This window comes from Tinamus guttatus, unplaced genomic scaffold, assembly GCF_059628265.1.
Source record: "Tinamus guttatus ecotype Peru unplaced genomic scaffold, ASM5962826v1 Tinamus_guttatus_pri_ptg000467l, whole genome shotgun sequence".
Classification (NCBI taxonomy): Eukaryota; Metazoa; Chordata; class Aves; order Tinamiformes; family Tinamidae; genus Tinamus; species Tinamus guttatus.
Genome location: NW_028289001.1, coordinates 198,959 through 219,852, shown reverse-complemented (window position 1 = coordinate 219,852; position 20,894 = coordinate 198,959). Strand labels below are relative to the sequence as shown.

The 20,894-nt window shown below is 44.1% G+C and overlaps 2 pseudogenes across 1 annotated transcript; one reads left to right on the top strand and one right to left on the bottom strand.

Annotated features, from left to right (window-relative positions):
• Positions 1-6,735: 6,735 nt before the first annotated feature.
• Positions 6,736-9,635, bottom strand: LOC104573239 (ribosome biogenesis protein NSA2 homolog; annotated as a pseudogene). Its single transcript, XR_015913831.1, has 4 exons — positions 9,576-9,635; positions 8,460-8,697; positions 7,957-8,135; positions 6,736-7,084 (listed from the first exon to the last, which is right to left on the bottom strand). The product of XR_015913831.1 is annotated as a ribosome biogenesis protein NSA2 homolog (transcript).
• A 54-nt stretch (positions 9,636-9,689) lies between these two features.
• Positions 9,690-20,894, top strand: part of LOC104578178 (ribosome-releasing factor 2, mitochondrial-like) — a 36,594-nt pseudogene continuing 25,389 nt past the window's right edge.

Genomic DNA, 20,894 nt, shown 5'->3' with positions numbered 1-20,894 from the left:
CTTTATAATTGCATCACTATTGCAAAATGCATAGCTATCATACTTAGCACTATTTTACAATCCATCTACTACCAAGGAGCTTTAAAGTCTCGAAATTATTAAATGATTTTTTTTTTTAACCAATTAAAGCAATCTGTTGAACTTCACTTGGCTTATACATCAGATGTTTTTTTTTAAGAAGAACAGGTTATTCTGAATGTTACAGTTTGGTGATCTGTAGTTTACATTCCTGCATATTTGGTTAAAAAAAAAGGGGGGGGGCAGTTCAGTATAGTCAGTCTGTATTGTTATAGATGAGGCAATTAGAAATTCTGTGATACGTTCCCTACAGAACTTCTTTTTTTTTTTTTTTTTTTTTTTTAAGGCAGCACACAATGTGGTGTTACAGACTGTGAAAGTCTTGCTTTGCACAGCTCTATCAAAACATTGCAAGAATGTATTTTTCATTGCAAATGTTTTATTATTCAGCTAACAAGAAATCATGTATTTGCAACACAACAGATGTAGCGGTGTTTTTGAGGTACTCGTACTTCACTGCTCTGGAGTAGGAAGAGAGAACCCAGCTGTGCAACAGAAAATTGAACACTGGTCATGTTGTTTGATAATGCCCAGCAACAGGTTAAACAGGAGCTCCTTAAATGCAGGCTCACCTATCTTGACAAAATGCTTTCTCTCCAAGCAAATGACTTAGCTGCTTGCAACCCTCTCAGCTTCAAATCTTTTATTCACAAACAAGTAAAAAATCATGGTAAGTTACAGATTATTTTATCAGTTTAACATATGGTCCTAGACTAGATCTCTCTGGATGAGGGGTCTGGTCTACATATCGGTGCCTCCGTGCCCTGTAGTGTGGAGTCACCCACGACGATCACCTGCCGCTTCTTCCGGGTGCTCCTTTTCTCTTTAGGGGGAGCAGCCTTGCAGCATGGACCAGACTGCCTCTCTGGACCAGACTGCCTCTCTTTGATCCTGGGGCGCATTAAGAAGAGCGTCTCCAGCAGGTCGAGGGAGGTGATCCTGCCCCTCTACTCAGCCCTGGTGAGGCCACATCTGGAGTATTGTGTCCAGTTCTGGGCTCCACAGTATAAGAGGGATGTGGAGCTGCTGGAGAGAGTCCAGAGCAGGGCCACAAGGATGATCAGGGGCCTGGAACATCTGCCCTATGAGGAGAGGCTGAGGGAGCTGGGCCTGTTCAGCCTGGAAAAGAGAAGGCTGAGAGGGGATCTAATCAGTGTCTACAAGTACCTCAAGGGAGGCAGTGAGGAGGATGTTGCTGGTCTCTTTTCAGTGGTGGCCACCGACAGAACTAGAGGAAATGGCCGCAAACTGAAGCACCCAAAGTTCCACAGGAACTTAAGGAAACATTTCTTAACAGTGAGGGTGACAGAGCACTGGAACAGGCTGCCCAGAGAGGTTGTGGAGTCTCCTTCTATGGAGGTCTTCAAAACCTGCTTGGATGCAGTGCTGTGCCACGTGCTCTAGGTGACCCTGCGTGTGCAGGGGGGTTGGACTAGATGACCTCTCGAGGTCCCTTCCAACCCTAAGCATTCTATGATTCTATGATTCTATGACTAGACTCAGTAAGAGGAGAAAACTTTTTTTGCTCTGTTTTTAATATATTAAAAATAAAGCAATGCCTCTATTGCAAAGTGCAAGAGAAATTACAAAGTTGGTACAAAAAGTGTTTTTTTGACTTCTTGACTAGAGTTACAAGTCTGGAAATACTATTAGGGTCCCAAATCCTCCAGCCACTTTAATGGTCTTTCTCCTATGAGGCAGCCGAGAGCTACAGAAGTGAAGGTTTGGGGAGGAGGGAGGAGAGAAAAGCTGTGTGTATACATACCAGATGGGAGGATAGAAAGATGATGGAGGCAAATTCTTCCCAGTTGTGCCAGGACAAGAGGTAATGGGCATATATTGAAATAAAAGAAATTCCATTTTTTTGAATCTGAGGAAAAAGTCCCCTTTATATATTTATTTAACACCCTCGCCATTTAAACTGGAACCAGTTGCCCAGAGGTTGTGGAGTCTCTATTGTTGGAGATATTCAGCATCTGACTGGACCATGTCCTCAGCAGCCTGTTCTAGTTGACTCTGTATAGCCTAAAGCTCTGCTTAACACAATCTCTACAGGTCCTTTCCGGCAGGAACCATTCTGTGATTCTGCTTTATCTGCCAGACTACCTCCTTCTTTGGCTTAGTGCAGGGGTCCTCAAACTTTTTAAACAGGGGGCCGGTTCACTGTCCCTCAGACACTGTTGGGGGCCGGACTATAGTTTGGAAAAAAAAATGAACGAATTCCTATGCACACTGCACATATTTTATTTGTAGTAGTGCACAAAAAAACAGGAAAAAGAATGCAATATTTAAAATGAAGAACAATTGTAATCAACAAAAACAAATAATATTTCAATGTGAACTATGGGCCTGCTTTTGGCTAATGAGATGGTCAATGTTAGGTTCCATATTTGTCGCTGCTAGTCGTAGCAAGTGATGCAAGTGTTCATCAGTTAGTCTGGATCTGATTGGAGATTTCAGATGTTTCATTCGGGAAAAAGTCTGCTCACAGACATAGGTGCTGCCAAAGATGGTTGCAATTTTGAGTGCATAGTTCCTGAGATGATGATATGTCTCTGAGGGGAGAGATGCATAGAAATTAGTAAGGCTGCTTGATTTGAATGCATCTTTCAGAGAGTCACAAGTCTGTAGTTCGGCCAATTCCATTTGGTAAATCGGATCAACAGTTTCAATGTCAACAGAAAATGGGTTCCGGAAAAGCTGTATGTCCTGTTCATGGAGACGAAGCTCTTTAAATCTAATTTGAAACTCCTTTTGCAACATTTCTAGTACATCCATACATGTTTTGTTTGGGAATGCAACTGCTGTTTTTTCTGCAGACAGGTTTTGAGTTGTGGGGAGATGGCAGAAGTTTTCCTCCTTTACTTGGTTAATGAGCAGGTCTAATTTGACTTGAAATGCTTTCACATGTGAATACATATCACAGATGAGCTTCCCCTTTCCTTGAAGTTGGACATTGAAATTGTTGAGTAGCTCTGTTACATCTGTCAGAAACGCAAGGTGCCATTTCCATTCTGCATCTTTGAGCTCTGGTACTTCTTTGTTTTTAGAAAGCATAAAATCATAAACCTGTGGAAGTAAGTCATAAAATCGTTTCAAAACTCTCCCTCGACTCAGCCAACGGACTTCTGTGTGGTACAGAATATCTTCATAGGCAACATTTAGCTCAGACAGAAATTCCTGAAACTGTCTGTGGTTTAGTGCATGAGCTCTAATGAAGTTAACACAAGAAACTACAATTTTCATGACAGAGTCCAGCTTCAGTGATTTACAACACAGTGCTTGTCGGTGGATGATGCAGTGTATGGCTATTGGATGTGAATGGTTGCGTTTGTCCATCTCTTTGTTAATGCATGCAACCACTCCTTTCATGGACCCCACCATGCTAGGAGCACCATCAGTTGTCACACTGAATAGTTTACCCCAGTCCAGCTCCAAATCATTCATAGTTTGGCAAACTTTCTCATAGATATCCTCTCCTGTAGTTGTTCCTTTGATGCTTTTCAGTGCAGCAAGCTCCTCTGTGACTTTGAAAGAATCATTTGTCCCACGAATGAAAATTAGAAGTTGTGCAGAATCATGAACATCATTGCTTTCGTCGAGTGCCAACGAGAAATAGCAACGTTTTTTTGAGGAGTTTTGCAACTGCAGATTCAAATTTTCCCCCATTTCTTCAATCCTTCGTGTAATTGTAGGTCCTGAAAAACTCACTGCACTAAAGAAATCTGCCTTCTCTGGACACATCTCTGGCAACAGAAAGAAGGCATTCTTTAACAAACTCTCCCTCTATGAATGCTCTGCAAGTGCGCGCTATGAGCTTGGCAACTTGATAGCTTGTTCTGTTCGAAACGGTGATATATTGAGCTGCTTTTGCTTCACAGAAGTATTTTGTTGAGTTGTCAATCCATGTTTCAGTCTTAATATTTTATCGTTTCTCACTTGTCCGACCAAAGAATCATATTTATCTTTATGTTGAGTTTCGTAGCGTCGACGCAAATTGTATTCCTTGAACACAGACACTGAATTCTGGCATATCAGACAAACAGCTCTTTCTTTGTACTCCGTGAAAAAATAATCAGAAATCCACTTTTCTTGGAATACCCTGCACTCGGAGACAATTTGTCTTTTTTTTGACATGATGGTGCGCGCGCTTCCCACTGGTGCTGGCTTGCTTGTCCTGCCTGGGAGGTGGAGGGAGGGAGGGAGAGACGGGGGAGCCGCCCACCTCGCTGATGCCGCCGCCCCCCTCCTCAGCCCGGCCGCGCAGTCCGGACAGGGTGGCCAGAAGGGACTGAAGGAACTTTTGCCTGAAGTCGTGTCCACGGCATCTTAGTTTCTAACACCAATTTCAAAAGATGCTTTTTAATGTTCCCATTCATCCTTTCCACTCTACCAGAACTCTGAGGATGCCAAGGGGTATGCGAGTCCCATCGAATCCCTAGGGCAGTCATGACACCTTGAAGGACCTTTCCTGTAAAATGAATGCCTCTGTCTGAATCTATTGCCTCTACCAACCCATATCTTGGAATTATTTGTTCTAAGAACACCTTAATTACAGATCCAGTTGTTGCTGAGGCAGTTGGAAATGCCTTGGGCCATCCCGTCAACTGACATACTATTACCAGAAGATACTTAATTCTTCTGGTGGAAAAGACATCTTTTCTGGTAATGGCTGGACTACCGGTGGGAGAGGGAGGATCTTAGATACTTCTGGTAGGAGTGCTGCTTTTTGAGCTCCTTATGCACCAATGCCTTTCCTCAGCAAGTTAATAAACCTCTTTCTTCCCACAGTTTTCCAAACATATGTGCCACCCCATATGAATATTTAAAATCTGTAAAGATATTCAATAGCTTGCCTTGATGTAATTCACAGGCTCTTATTAGAGAATACAGTTCTGCGGTTTGGGCTGACCAGGTAGACGGCAGCTTTCCTCTTTCTAGCAGCTCCCTCCCCTTAATGATAACATATCCTGTAGCCCGTTTCCCTTCTATTACTCTTGAAGATCCATCAATAAACACATTGTCCCCATCTGGCCAAGGAATATCTCTCAAATCTTCCCTAGGTCGAGTCTGGAGATCCGCCACCCTCCGTGCTTCTCCCTTGGGGCCAGTCAGGCAAGAAGCTGGGTTAAACCCTCCCTCGCTTCTTAATTTTAAATCTCGTCATCCATTCAGAAGCCCCTTCAGGTAGCAAGGCCCTGACCAGGTATGGGATCTTGACAACATGGGATCCCCCTGTGGTCAGTTTTCAGACCTCAGTTACCATTAGGGCCGTATCTGCGCAATTTTGCAGACAATAAGGCCATCCCTTAGCCACTGGGTCTAACATTTTAGAAAAATAAGCTATTGGTATTCGCATGCCTCCATGCTTTTGCGCTAAAATTCCCTTGCCATGGCTCTGTTTGACATCCACATATAATTCAAATTCTTTCTCTGTGTCCAGAAGAGCTAAGGCCGGAGCCTTGGTCAATTTATCTTTTAATTTTCTAAAGCTCTGTTCTCCTTCTCATGTCCATACCACAACATTGGGGCTGTTTTGGGTTAAACCCCCAGCCAAAATATGCCCCAAATATATATAATATACATATATATATATATATATATTTTTTTTTTCCCGACACCCTAAACCCTTTTTGGGCCAAGAAATTGAGTAACTTCACAGCAGTTTCCTTCACCACCCTCTCTTGTTCACCTGATAGGGGCAAGTCATACTGCAATAACCTGGCTCCTGGGGTTGGGATAAATTCCTTCAGTATTTTCTGCAAGGCTTGTCCAAATAGGACCGGTGCCTTGGTGTATCCTTGCAGGAGGACTGTCCATGTCAATTGCTGTTTTATCATTTTCCTGGAACTGCCTACACTTCTGAGTTCACTTCAGCCTAGCTTTATCAGACACTTTGCATAAAGTTACAGTAGTGCTAACTTCTTTATCATCCCCCCCAATATCAATTGACATTCCCAATCCAGCCATCAACTCCAACCCCTCAGCAGATTGCCTCTCTCTTTTGTTACATAGATTCCTCTAGATGTTGCCCTTAGCCATATTGACACACATTCTTTCCCAATGAGACCCTTCTCAGTATCACTGAGATACTGGCACAAAACCTGACAAAGACTAGGATCGTCGTCCGACCCTACAGGGGGCCACCTAAATCCCCCTGGTAACTTATATTCTGGCCAAACAAAACAACAATATTTTATCATTAGTTCCTTAATTATTTCTGGGGGAATGCATAAGTTATCCCAAACCCTCAAAAGTCTTCCCAAGGGACTATATAGGTATAAGTCGAGGTCGTCATACCTTTTTCCCAGCACCCTCTTTTGGCTTCCCTTTGCTGCCCTCCCTGGATGTCCATATCGGGGTCGTCACCCCTTTTGTTCCCCACTGTCCCATAGTACTCACCAGTGAGATTTCAGTGGTCCTTTCCTTCAGACCTAGTCCTTTCCGTCAGACTTTAGCGCTACCCGGAGGTCCTTTCCTTCAGACCTAGTCCTTTCCGTCGGACTTAGTGCTACCCGGAGGCCCTTTCCTTCAGACCTAGTCCTTTCCGTCAGACTTAGCGCTACCCGGAGGTCCTTTCTGACAGACCTATTCCTTTCCGCCGTTGATGTTGAAAATGTGAAGCAAAAGCCTAAAGATTAAAATTTGCAGCTTGCATTTCTATAGCTGGCAAATGGTTGCTTCCACTACAGCCCCAAACTAATATTTAAGAATGGATCAATGCTGACAATTTATAGGATGCAGCTTAAATCTCTGCCTGTACTGTTAGAATTTTAAAACCCGCTCTGCAGTACAGCTAGCTTGGCTATTTACCCCAGATTACTTTGCCTCCCTGAGTCACGAGGCCAAGCTCGCTCACGTTCACCTCAATGACGGTGCCTTTGGTAATTACACCCAGTGCTGTATATAAAGGAGAAGAAGGATTCTTCTTTACACCAAGGATAGGTAGGCAAAAAGTAGCTTTAAGTTCAGGATGTGTCATATGTGCCTGCTTGAAACGTAAGCCCTATTTCATAAGGAACATTGGGACAAGTTAGTACTTAAACTCTCATGATTAATTTAAATGTTTTTGTATTATGTACTCAGCTTCATGCATTTTAAGACAGTAGAAATAACAAAAGCTTAGAATATGAAGTGTTACCTGTGACACAATACTAGATTTGTTAAAACCTGATCGATGACAAGGTGAGATAAAACTATGTATATTTTCAGGATACCAATTTTTAATAGTAGTGCAAGAAGAATGCTAGCTACCCCAGATGGATTCTGTCCATTAAGAAATCAGGACTTAATGGTAAAGCATTTTACAGTCTTACTGGTTTTCAGACTTGAGACTTTCTTCTTGTAAATCTGAAAACTCTTTCACAAACCATATCAAACACCCATCTCTAACAGCACTTTTTGTCTAGTGACCTGGAGGTGTTTTGCAAAGGAGGCTTTACCATAACCCTCTCTGTGTCAGTAAAATTCTACCAAAGGCCTCTGTGTACAATAAGTGTCAAACTAGGAATGGAGAATAGCCCAATGGGCAACGACTGCTTTTGTCATTTCCTGTGTGGAAACAGGAGTAGCTGTTTATAGCAAGAGATGCTGTCCTGGACAGTCTAACCTCTCCTGGGCACTCCCAGACAGTCAGAGCTCAGCTGATGCCAATAAGCAAAGAGAGATTTCAGTGCAGAGAGAGGGTTATGGCTGCAGGGGAACACCCCTGCCCCCAAGCTATTTCAAGTTCAGATTTCTTCAAACATACTAAGAAGAATATTCTAAATTATTAGTTTAACCAGGTGTGTTATAGTAAAATGAAGTCTCCTTGCCCCTGGAATACAGAGCAGTAAGTAAACAATTTCTTAAACATTCTTTAAGTCTCAAGAACATTACCATTGGTCGAATGAATCACTCATATTTAGGAGGTTTCCTAGTAAAGCCATCTCCAACAAAGCAAACTTTTGTAACCATTCTCTTCCAGGCCTCCTTCTTTCTCTTTCCTGTATGGATCACTTTTAAAACTTCTGTTCTCCTTGTGCATGGACTTTTGGCACAGGAACCTCCCATTTCTCCTGGAGAGAAGGAGGGGGGTGGGGGGGAAAAGACAGTAGTCTTATATACACTTAGCACTAGTAAATGGAAAGGGACAAAGAATAAAATACAATTTCACTAAAGCAAAGTTGCTTTAGTGTTTAGGTGTCTTAGTGTTTAGTTGCTTTATGATATGATATTTCACATGCTTCCTTTATCCTAAATGGCTAAACAATTTAAGTTTTGTACAATATCAATATTTAGACTTTGCTTGCAGGCAGTGAATCACCTGAGCATCAACAATTCAAAGTGGTCATCAGCAGAAGCAACAGTAAGTATCCAAATTTATTAATACAGTTACTTACAGCTTTTTCTTTTTTCTTCTGTTTGATCATGTTAGAGAACTTTAGCTTGGGACTGGCCCTCTCTGTCCAGCAGATATGCTGGTACGGCTCCTTTAGGTGTTTTCTCATCATTCTTTTCCTTTGTGTTTCTCTTTTTGTGCATTTTAAGGCTGCAAGAAAAGAAAGACTTTTTAAAATCCCACTCGGTATTGAGAGCAGAAAAAAGTACTTTTGTAGATGAAAGGTATGAAAAACTGTCCTTTCACCTTAAACCCGTGCATACTCAGAGCTTATTTTGAAGAGATGCATTTGTTAACAAATCATAGTACATGTTTATACTGAAAGATTAACTTCAAGTATTTTTCATGGGAAACCAGTGATCTCACTTAATATAACAATTCTGAAAGACTATTCAGAGTGCATGGAAAGCCTGCCTGTTTCTTTCAAGACAGAGGTTCGTAATATTTGCTAAGAAATTACTGAATGGCTTAAAACGAGCACAGTAACTCTCAAAGCCAAGCGCTTTGAGGGTTAATAGCTGCCTTCTCTTAACCAAAACCTGCTACTCTCGTGAGATGTGATAGCAGAACTTCAGTTTTGGAGTGTGGGGTGCGTCTGTAAAGGCACTAGAGTAGTCTAGTCTGTTACCTTTGAGGCTGTTTTCAAAAAGCAAAAACAAAACAGCTCCCCCTTCCCAGCCTATAATTAGCTCAATACCTTACAAGTAGCTGAGAAAATAACTGGCTACGCTTGGAAAACAACAGAAACAGCACAGGGTAAGAGATAAAGTTCATTAACAGTAGATCAATGCTGTAAATATTTTTGATTTCAAGTCCTGAACACTAGAGAAAGTTCTGCAGAAAAATGCTTTTCTTTAACTAAGCTTGATATGGTAGCTTATTCTGGAGGATCAGCTCAGTGCTCAGATTTGTGTGTTTTTGTCACGGTTGCATTTCAGTAATCCCTACTGCTAGTTCTGCGTATCTTAGCTTGTACTACCAGCGTTATTATTAACTACTCATGGCAGGAAGGCGCAGAAGGGAGGGAGGGGGGTGGTCGCAGTGCCAGTGTGAGAGCCCAGCCCAGCTCTGACTCCTCCCTCCCTCGCTGTGCGGCCGTTACTCATGTCTTCTTCACCTGTATCTTCTCAGCATGCCACTGCTTGTGGTAGAGCTTGGCCTTCAGCCCAATCATCATCTTGGCCTTCCTGGAGCACTCGTGCACCTCCCGGCCCTCCTTCCTGCGGCGCTCATGGTAGTCGAGGCGGCGCCCGTAGCGCTTGTGGTGCAGTTCGATGTGCTCGTTCTGCGGCTGCGGGCGGGCAGCGGGCACGATCAGTGGGCAGCGGAGCCACCACCCCGCTCAGCACCCCAGGACTCCCGATTTCTGCCCCCCCGCCCCTGCCCCTTGCTCCTCACCATGGCTCTGGCCCTGTATGCTCAAAGGCCTCCTCGAGTGCGGCAGAGGCCTCCTCGAGTGCGGCAGAAAGGCGGGTCCCCTTGCGCAGCGGCCCTGCTGGGAATGCTCCCTCCAGGCGGTCGCGGTCCGCCCACGGGAGAGGCATCTGCCTGCGCCCGCAGGGGACCTGCGCCCACGGGAAGGGGGGCAGGCGCCGAGGACAGAGGAACGAGTGGCTCTTCTGGATGTCCCGTCTTCGCGGTTCGGCTGGGCCAGAACTCAGGTGTGAGGTGCAGGTGGGCACCGGACAGGAAGGAAAGCAGTGCGCCCTGTTCTGCCAGTGCAGGGCACCTTGGGAGCGTGGAGCGTTGAGGGGTGCGGGGGCCTCCGCGCCAGGGAGGCGGTGGGGGAGGCCGTGAGGCCTGACTTGGTTCGGCCTGGCCCGGCCCAACGGAGCATCAGGGGCCACTGGCCGAGCGGGGGAGCCCAAGCGTTACGGAACCCGCAGAACGGTGACCTGAAAGGGGTAACGTGGAAGCGAGTTTCTTGGTTTCTGTGTGTGTTGTGTGTATTTATATTTATGTACAGAAGCAGTGCAGTTACCTGCTTTCTGTCATAAGCATTTTATCCAGTGTCTGTTTGTCTTGGCAGGAAGCATCTTCAGACACAAGAGCTGCAATGTTGGGCGTTACAAGGAGTTTCTCAGCACATGTTCCGAAATCGTGTTTGTGCAGTGAGGTAAATGTCCCTCAGGTTTGGATACTCTTGCTGTCAATAGAAGTTATACTTAGTTTACTGTGAATGAACATTTTTTTTGTCTCGACTTCAAATTAAACAGGGCATCTGAATAAAATACAAAGTTTATTTTCTGTTATACTCCAGCTTCATACAAGTCAGCCTAGAAACTATTTGTAGCATTTTTGTAAACTATTTTTTTTTCATTGCCTATGACTTTGGTCACTTAGTGTTTTTCATTTTAAATGAATATAGTTTAAATAAATACCTAGGTGTGTCAGAATACTGTAGTTGTTGACCACTTACATTGATGTTGTCATAAATTTCTACTAGACTTTTATATATTGGGGTTGAACTCGGTTTGAACTTTGGTGCTACTGTCTTTATGCTCCTATTTCCAAATAGGTGGCAATTTGAGTTTTTGTAAATACCAAACGAGTTCTGTTCCTGCTGATTTTTTTATATTTGCTTTTCTATCTGCAAAGTAATCATTTATAATAATAATTTTTCTGCATGTTTTTTCCTATTAAGTGTATGCATTTCTGGAAGAAAAGGATGAGAATCTTAAGTTTGACAGAGCAGAGCTGCAGTCAGAGAAGCTACAGTACCCTGCCAGGTACAACTTTAAAATTGTTTTCTAATTTTACTTCATTTATAGGTTAGTAGTGGTAGCAACCACTCTAAAATTAGTAAGAATGCTTCCTATACTGTGTTTTGTTACATTATTTTAGAGTTTTTTTTTAAGTTTGGTGTACAGAACACTAGCAAAGCAGATAAAATGTTCAGGGGTGGAAGAGAGGTGTTGCATATAGCTGACTTTTTCACAGTAGGTGCATGGTAGGCACATTAGGAAATAAAATACCAAAACACATGGATAAGAAATCAGGTCACACACATCAAGTGTGCGGGAACTTGTGCCCAATTGCCTGAAGCGTTAGTTTGTGATCAGGTAAGTGTGGGTAGCCAGTGTGCTGGGTAAGGGGAAAGATGGGACTTTCTCATTGAAGAGAAGGAAGCGTTAAGTAACCATTAGTGAATCTTTGCACACTCAGGATTAACAAGAGATAAAAGAAAAAGATATCTAAAAAAACAGAATTTTAATTAAAGGTAGTCGATACTGTTTTCTGAGTAGCTGCATTGCCATTCCATGGAAATGGATTAATAGGATAGTGTTGGAAGTCAGGCCGTTGTTTTTCACAATGATTTTCCTGAAGAGAGAGAGAGAGGAAGAAGAGAGTGATCATAGGTAGGTAGCCAACATCTGTGTTTATGGGTGCGTTGCTGCATGTCTTGGCAAAGCTCTTAATCTGCAGTCATGCATCTGAGAAGATTTCCTCTGCTTTGTTCCTATTGGCATCATAGTCCATGTTGCTATAGGTTACTGTTTTTGTGTAGTTGTCTATGCAACGTCCCTGCATGATGCATTAACGTCCAGTGCTGCTGCCCTGAATACTTCAGGGTGTCATGTGGAGCTTCATCCCATACATAAGAAGATTCGATGGCTTAAGCAGGAAATCTCCAAAATACTCGACAGTTGATTTATTTTAGCAACTGGAGAAAAAAATAGCAGTGTTAGTTGGAGTTTTTATTTGGAGCTTTTCTTTGGTGAATTTTGAGTCTGCCACCTTCAGCTTTTCTCACCATCAGATACCTTAACGTGTAAAGTATCTCTGTAATGTTGCTTGTGATAAAAAGGATGATTTGAAGATGGTGAGATCTCTGTAAACCCTGTTAGTGAGACTGAGCTGAACTGTAGCATGTTGTTATTGTCAGGGGGAAAATGATAAATTTAGTTTCCCTGCAGTCTCTCCAGTCCTTGAAGGAATTCAATATCAGACTCAAGGGTCATAGCAGTCTCTAGTTGTGCTGTATTTTGACCTTTTAAGTTGAGCTCCCTGTTCGCTACTGTATATGAGAATGTTAGAAATTGGGCCTGTGCAGTGGTTGAACTTGGTGGCTTACTTGTTTAGAAATGTGGGGATGCTTACCCTTTTATTAAGGAGAAAAAGTAACTCAAACTTTAGTTTTAATTTAACTCGATTAACCTTTAATTATTAATTTCTAAAATGTCAAAATCCATACAGTAAGTATAGCTATTTTTTTAATGGTGATACTGTCTTTCTCTGAAAAAGTGAAAGTTTTCATAGCTTGTTCATATACAAAAGGGACAGTTATTTCATAATTTCCCCCACAATTTTTATTCGAAAACAACTCATTTTTTCATTTATTTACTCATCTGTTTTCCTAATTCCTGTTCACAGATGTTGATGATGGGGGTACAGTGACGGATTTCATGATACAGGAGCAGGAGTGAAGTATTACCATTCAGTCTGCTGCTGGTACTTTTGACTGGAAAGACTATAGAATCAACCTGATTGACACCCCAGGTACTACATTGTAGGAGTACTCTCATTATTAGGTGAGTGTAGATGAGGTGGGGTGTCATAGAGCATAAGTCTTGGGTTTAAAATATGGTATGATATTTAATTAGTTGAATTGCAGCAGTACATGTTCAAAAATGTTCAATCCTGTTCAATTTATTCATCAATGACCTGGATGAAGGCACAGAGTGCTCCCTCAGCAAGTTTGCTGATGATATGAAACTGGGAGGAGGAGCTGATACCCCAGAGGGCTGTGCTGCCATCCAGAGGGACCTGGACAGACTGGACAACTGGGCGGTGAAAAACCTCATGAAATTCAACAAGGCCAAGTGCAAGGTTCTGCACCTGGGGAAGAATAACCCCAGACACCAGTACAGGCTGGGGACCGACCTTCTGGAGAGCAGCCCTGCAGAGAAGAACCTGGGTGTCATGGTGGATGACAAGTTGACCATGAGGCAGCAGTGTGCCCTCGTGACCAAGAAGGCCAATGGGATCCTCGGGTGCATTAAGAGGGTCTCCAGCAGGTCGAGGGAGGTGATCCTGCCCCTCTACTCAGCCCTGGTGAGGCCACATCTGGAGTATTGTGTCCAGTTCTGAGCCCCACGGTACAAGGCAGATGTGGAGCTGCTGGAGAGAGTCCAGCGCAGGGCCACAAGGATGATCAGGGGCCTGGAACATCTGTCCTATGAGGAGAGGCTGAGGGAGCTGGGCCTGTTCAGCCTGGAGAAGAGAAGGCTGAGAGGGGATCTAATCAGTGTCTACAAGTACCTCAAGGGAGGCAGTGAGGAGGATGGTGCTGGTCTCTTTTCAGTGGTGGCCACCGACAGAACTAGAGGTAATGGCCGCAAACTGAAGCACCAAAAGTTCCACAGGAACTTAAGGAAAAAAATTTTAACAGTGAGGTGTTAGGTCCGGTATCCGAACTGACAGGGAGAGAGACAACCACCATAGATATATTGTCTTTTATTAATAGAAGAAAGATAATAAGTATTACCAGCTAGCTGGGGTCCGGGCTTTCCCACGCAGGGGTCACACCACGGACCCCGACCACTTCGAGCGTCCCTCTTTTATACCGTTCTTACCCAAGAGTGTTCCCCCTCCCGTTTTCCTGTTTTGCATTCTTGTTAATGTTATCTATTTTGCTGAATTAAAACATCTGGATAAGCAGCCCCCCTATCATCCTGATTGAGGGCAGGGCACCCTAACCCCGCCACCTATCAAGGGTCCAGACCTTGCCATGAGCAGGGCATCCTGACCCTGCCATCTATCAAGGGTTCTGCCCCTGCCATGAGCAAGACATCCGGACTCTGCCAGTTATCATGGGTCCTTGTGCTCTAAGACTCAGCTTATTCTACATTAGCTATTTAACCCCTACCTTCCCTGCTAATGCACCCTACAGAGGGTGACAGAGCACTGGAACAGGCTGCCCAGAGAGGTGGTGGAGTCTCCTTCTCTGGAGATCTTCAAAACCTGCTTGGATGCAGTCCTGTGCCACCTGCTCTAGGTGACCCTGCGTGTGCAGGGGGGTTGGACTAGATGACCTCTCGAGGTCCCTTCCAACCTTAAACATTCTATGATTCTATGATTTTATACCGTTCATTTTTGACAAATTGTTTTCTGGTGCCTGATGCAAGCTTATTTCTCAAATATTTCCACACTAAAATGCTTTCAGTTCTGGGATTGCAATTCAACTGTCCTGTGTGTTTCAATGCCTGCTGAGCATATTTTTCTGAAAGTGAAAACAGTTTGCACCCTACATTCCCCCCTTTTTCTTTTGCTAATATCAGAGAATCCTTTCTCGATCTTTCTGAGTTTGTCGCATGAACATTATGTGCATAGAATTAACTCGATTTGTAGCTTTTTCCATTACCCCCATTACACATTTCCACATTATGCAGATACACAGTAACAGTAATAACAGAATTACAAATACGCGTAATCCTTCTTTTATCAGTCCTGATATCCACCCAGGTAACCCTCCAAACAATGACTCTAGCCATCCGTCCATCAGTCCTTCTTCCCGTGTTATCTTCTGAGTGTGTTCCTTGAGCCAGCGCAATTGTTGTTGAATCGATTGGCTATGGTCCGACAGGTTAAAACAACATAGTCCTTCAAACTCCTCACATCCCTGTCCATGGGCGAGGAGCAAGAAGTCTATAGCCGCTCTGTCCTGTAGTAGTGCGTGTCGCAGGCTGTTCTGATCGAGCAGGAGTTGTTCCAATACCTCGGTTGTCGCATTTGCTTGCTTCTCACTCCAACAGGCTAACTTCGAAAGCTCCCTTAATGCATTTCCTGCTGCAGCTCCTGGCACAAAGATAGCTAAGGCGACCCGCGCGGTTACAGATATTAATTGTACATTATCATCACATTCCGGTGTTAAACCAAGGGAACGCTTTTGCCTTCTTTGTTCCTGCTTCATAGTTAACAACTTAGCTTTAGACGGGGCTATCATTGCCAGTTGCCCTAAATAACACGGTCCCCCATAGGCATTCTTAGGTATTCCCTGCCATGCTCTATCCCCACAAATTAGAAACACTCCATCTGGCAAGGCCTTAGCGGTATCATTATTCCATAGTAAATCTGTCCTATTATGTACCTGTCCTGATGGATCCCCCCCATATGCTCCTAAGGGTAATCCCGCAGGGTACCGTTCTTGTAACCCATCGACTGTCCCATTTATCCCACAGAATATCCCGTTTGCATATATGGGACCGAAGGTTCCATCTCCTCCTATGGTCTTACGCCAGTCGAATATTGGGTCGGGAGATACATCAGTCCAACCCGAAGCATTCCACCATTGGGGCCTAGGGCCTCCTTTAATTATAATGTTCCATTGTGCCAGGAGTCTCACTCCTCCCTTTTCTCCAAAAAACTTGTCCCCAAACATAAAACACGTTTGGGTCCAATTATTGGAACTATTTCCAATTGCTTGTGCCCCCATCAAATTGAGCTCTTGGGGGTCCCAAGGCAATGAGGTATTTAATCCCTTAATTAGCCTTACGGCACATTCCGAGGCACTTACTACCCCTGAACAGTTTCCCGTATATACCTTTTTAAAACTGTTGTCATCAAATCCCGGCTTCCCAAACAAGCAGGTTCTGAATGGATTACTAGCGGTGGTGAGGGACAGGCAGAATTCCTGATTCCCTGTGTTATTTGCCCAAGTCACCCACATATTACTTCTCTCTTCTATGTTGTATATCCCATTAGAACACCTCAGAATCATAATTAGCAGGACCATAATTACCCAAATTGTGTTACTGTACATTTTTCCTAATTAATTTCAATTTCAGAGGATTGTTACTATTCCTTCGGACCTCCCACTCCTCTGCTTTCTTCCGCTCTTCTTTGTTTAGCTTCCGGACGTGGGAATGGTGAATCCAATGTCCTATTCCATCGACCTTAACGGCAGTGGGTGTTACTAAAATTACTACATAAGGTCCCTTCCATCTGCTTTCTAATGTTTTTGGGTTATGCCTTTTTACCCACACCCAATCTCCAGGTTCGATATCCATTTCTGACCCCTTCTGATTTCTTTTATACCAGTTTTGTAGTAATGGGAATAACTCATCTTGTATTTCTTTTAAGATCTGCATCTCTTTCCTCATTCCTGAGTTTTTAGTTATTCCCTTCCTTATCTCTAACGGATATACTGGGGGTAGGGTCCCAAACATTATTTCAAATGGTGTAAAGTCTAGTACATATGGAGTTATCCGAACCCGGTATAGGGCAAAAGGTAGCATTGTTACCCAGTTCTCTTCAGTCTCTTTTACTAGCTTAGCAAGGGTTTCCTTTAAGGTTCTGTTCATCCTTTCCACCTGACCCGAACTTTGAGGATTATAGGCACAATGCAATTTCCAGTTGGTTCCCAGTGCTCGGGCTAATTCCTGTGTAACCCTTGCCACAAAAGCTGGTCCATTATCAGACCCGATGCTCACCGGTATCCCATATCTGGGGATTATTTCTTCCAAAAGTTTTTTCGCTACCACCTGGGCTGTTTCTTGCTTAGTGGGAAAGGCCTCCACCCACCCTGAAAAGGTGTCTACTAATACCAACAGATATCTATATCCGTATTTACCTGGTTTTATTTCTGTAAAGTCTACTTCCCAATGCCTTCCAGGCTCACCACCCCTTTCCCTTATACCTTCATGTACCTTCCTGACCCTCGATGGTTTCATTTCCTGACATGCTTGACACCCCTCTATTATCCCTCTTAATATTTTCCTCTGATCTTGGAATCTCAACCCGAACTTTTCTATTAACAGTCCCATTTTTCTTTCCCCCAAGTGTGTGGTACTGTGTAACTGTTGCACCATCTTCTGTCCCAACCGCTTAGGAATTAACATTCTTCCTTCTGTATCGTAATGTCCTTCTCCTGCACTTTGCTTTTCTGCGACCTTTTGAATCCACTCCCTCTCCTCCGGGATGTATTCATCCTCTCCAATTTCCTCTTCTTCTCTTAAAGTGTTGTGAGTCAGGGCTAGTACCCTTTGTATTTGTCCTTCTAACGCAGCTCGCCGGGCTGCACTATCTGCAGCTGCATTCCCTCTACTTATCGTATCGGTTTTCTTCTGATGTCCTAAGGTATGCACAATTGCCACTGCTTTTGGTTTCTGCAAAGCTGACAGCAAGTGCAAAACCTCTTCTTTGTTTCGGATTTCTTTTCCTGCGGAGGTAAGAAATCCCCTTTCTCTGTATATTGCTCCGTGTATATGCACTGTCCCATATGCATAGCGACTATCTGTATAAATCGTCACTCGCTCTCCTTCTGCCATTTCTAGTGCCTTAGCCAAGGCTATCAGTTCCGCTCTCTGAGCCAAAGTGCCGTCTGGTAAACGCTGGCTCCAAACTATTTCTCCCTTCTGATTTACCACTGCAGCTCCCGCCCTTCTTTTTCCTTGCTCGACCAAGCTACTTCCATCTGTAAACCACACTTTTCCCCCTTGCAGCGGCTCATCCTTTAAATCTTCCCGCACTGTCGCAGTTTCAGCTAACACCTCCTGACAATTATGCACAGGTGTTTCATATTCTGGGTTAGGTAGGAGAGTGGCTGGATTTAAAGTCGTTGGGGACGTATACATAATCCTTTCTGGGTTTAAAAGTAAGGCTTGGTAATGAGTCAGCCTAGCATTTGTTATCCATCTTTCAGGCGGCTGTTTGAGTAATGCCTCTACGTAATGAGGAGCCGTTACATACAGTTTTTGCCCAAACGTGAGTTTGTCTGCGTCCTTAACCATCATTGCCACGGCTGCAATGATTTTAAGGCACGAGGGCCACCCTGCGGCAACTGGGTCTAATTTCTTTGATAAGTACGCCACTATCCTTTTCCAAGGTCCTTGTTTTTGAGTTAGCACTCCCTTAGCAATTCCCGCTCTTTCGCTCACATATAAATGGAAATCCTTGGCTGGGTCCGGGAGTGCAAGTGCAGGGGCCTCTAGCAGGGCTAATCTCAGTTCCTCAAAAGATTTTCCCATAGCTTCTGTCCACTGCCAGTCCGGTTTCTCTCGACTCGCCTCATACAGAGGTTTCGCTTTCTCTGCAAATCCAGGTATCCACAAACGGCAGTATCCTACTGTCCCCAAGAATTCTCGAACCTCCCTTGGAGATCTGGGCTCCTGAATCCGAAGAACAGTCTCTTTCATGGCATCAGTTAGCCATCTCCTACCATCTCGTATCTTATATCCCAGATATGTTACTTCAGGACTACATAGCTGAGCTTTCTTAGCACTTACTCGGTATCCTAGTTTATTCAATTCTTGCAACAACTTCCTCGTACCTTCCTCGCACTCCTCTTTCGTTCTTGCTGCTAGCAGCAGATCATCCACATACTGAAGCAATTTCACACTAGGATTCTGTCTCCTGAATTCACTCAAATCTTCCTGCAGTATTTCATTAAACAAAGTCGGTGAATTTTTGAACCCTTGTGGTAATCGGGTCCAAGTTAACTGACCCTTGTATCCGCTCTCGGGATCTTCCCATTCAAAAGCAAACATTTCCTGGCTCTGTTTTGTCAGGGGGATGGTAAAGAAGGCATCCTTTAAGTCTAAAACTGTATACCATCCCATATCTGGTGGCATCGTACTTAACAGAGTGTATGGATTCGGGACTGTAGGATGCACATCCTCCACTCTTTTATTGACTTCTCTCAGATCTTAAACTGGCCTGAAATCTCCTCCGGGCTTCTTTACTGGCAGTAGAGGAGTATTCCACGGAGATTTGCATTTACGCAGAATGCCAGCTTCCAGTAACCTTTTAATGTGCTTCGCTATCCCTTGTCGAGCTTCAGGGGTCATTGGGTACTGTTTAACCCTAATCGGGTGAGCTCCTGGTTTTAATTCCACGACCAGAGGAGTTTTCCCTTTAACCTCTCCTACCCCTGAATTCTCTGCCCATACTTCTGGGAGTTCCCTCATCCATTTTTGAGTTTCTGGTCCAATTTCTTCCTTCCTCTCTTCATACAGTCTATATTCGTCCTCTAATCTAACAGTCAGGACCTGTATCGGTTGTCCTTCCCGGTCATTGATCTTTACCCCATCGTCCTCGAAATATATCCTTACCCCCAATTTAGTTAGGAGATCCCGGCCCATTAAGGGTACCGGACTCTCCGGTATATACAAGAATGAATGCGTGATTTGTCTATTAGCTACATCTACCTTCCTTTCTGATGTCCACCGATATACCTTACTCCCATTTACCCCTCGTACTCGAGCTTTCCTTGTCGATAGTTTCCCCGCTGCTTTATTTATTACTGAGTATTCAGCCCCTGTGTCTACCAGAAATTTTACACGTTTCCCTTCCATTTCTAATTCTACCCAAGACTCGGGGAAGGGTTCCGAGTCCCGGCCCCTTCAGTCACTATCTTCTTTTGCCACCAGTACTCTAGGTGGCCTCCTTTCTCCTTTTTCTGGACACTCATTTTTCCAGTGTCCTTTCTTTTTGCAAATTGCACATTGATCCTTTCCTAACCGTACCCCTGTTCCTCTGGGGGGTGGTGGTCCCCTTCTTTGCTTCTCTGATTTTTCTCCTGCTTCAAAAAATCTCCTAGCCATTTCCCTCTGGTGTTTCCAATCCTCCCTTCTTATTCTCTCCTGTTTTTCTTCTGGAGTCTCCCTGTTGTTGTACACTTTCTCTGCTACCTTTAAAAGATCCTGTAAGGTTTGCTCCCCCAACCTCTCAATCTTTTGTAATTTCCTTCTTATATCCGGGGCAGCTTGATTTACAAATGCCAAGATGACAGCTGCCCGATTCTCCTCCTTCATAGGATCTAAAGGAGTGAATTGTCTAAACGCCTCTAATATTCTCTCTAAGAAAGCGGCAGGGCTTTCCTCGGCTTCCTGCCTAACAGCATTTACTTTTGCTAAGTTAGTAGGTTTACGCGCCGCCGCCCGCAACCCAGCCATCAGCGTTTGCCGGTATGTTCGAAGACGCTCCCTACCTTCAGGTTGTTCAAAATCCCACGGTGGTCTTACCAATGGGAATCCTTCATCGATAAGGTTCTGCTGCCCGGTGGGTCTCCCGTCCTCTCCCGGCACCAACTTTCGCGCCTCGGTCAGGATCCTTTCACGCTCTTCGGTCGTAAACAGCACTTTTAAAAGCTGCTGACAGTCATCCCAGGTAGGGTTGTGCGTAAACAAGATGGATTCTAATAAATCAATTAACGCCCCCGGTTTCTCGGAAAAGGAGGGGTTTTGACTTTTCCAATTATACAAATCGCTAGAAGAGAATGGCCAGTATTGATACGTACGCTGTCCCTGTGGCCCAGTTGTTCCAATCGTTCTAACTGGGAAGGCATGGGTGGTACTTGATATTCCTTCTTCATCTTCTCTTTGATGAGATCGTGTCCTATATGCGGGACCCCTATCTTCCCTTCTCTCCCTTCTCCCCCTTCTTTGATCACTACTACTCGCCTCCCTTTGTGCCTCGGGCAGAGGTACGTAAGGGG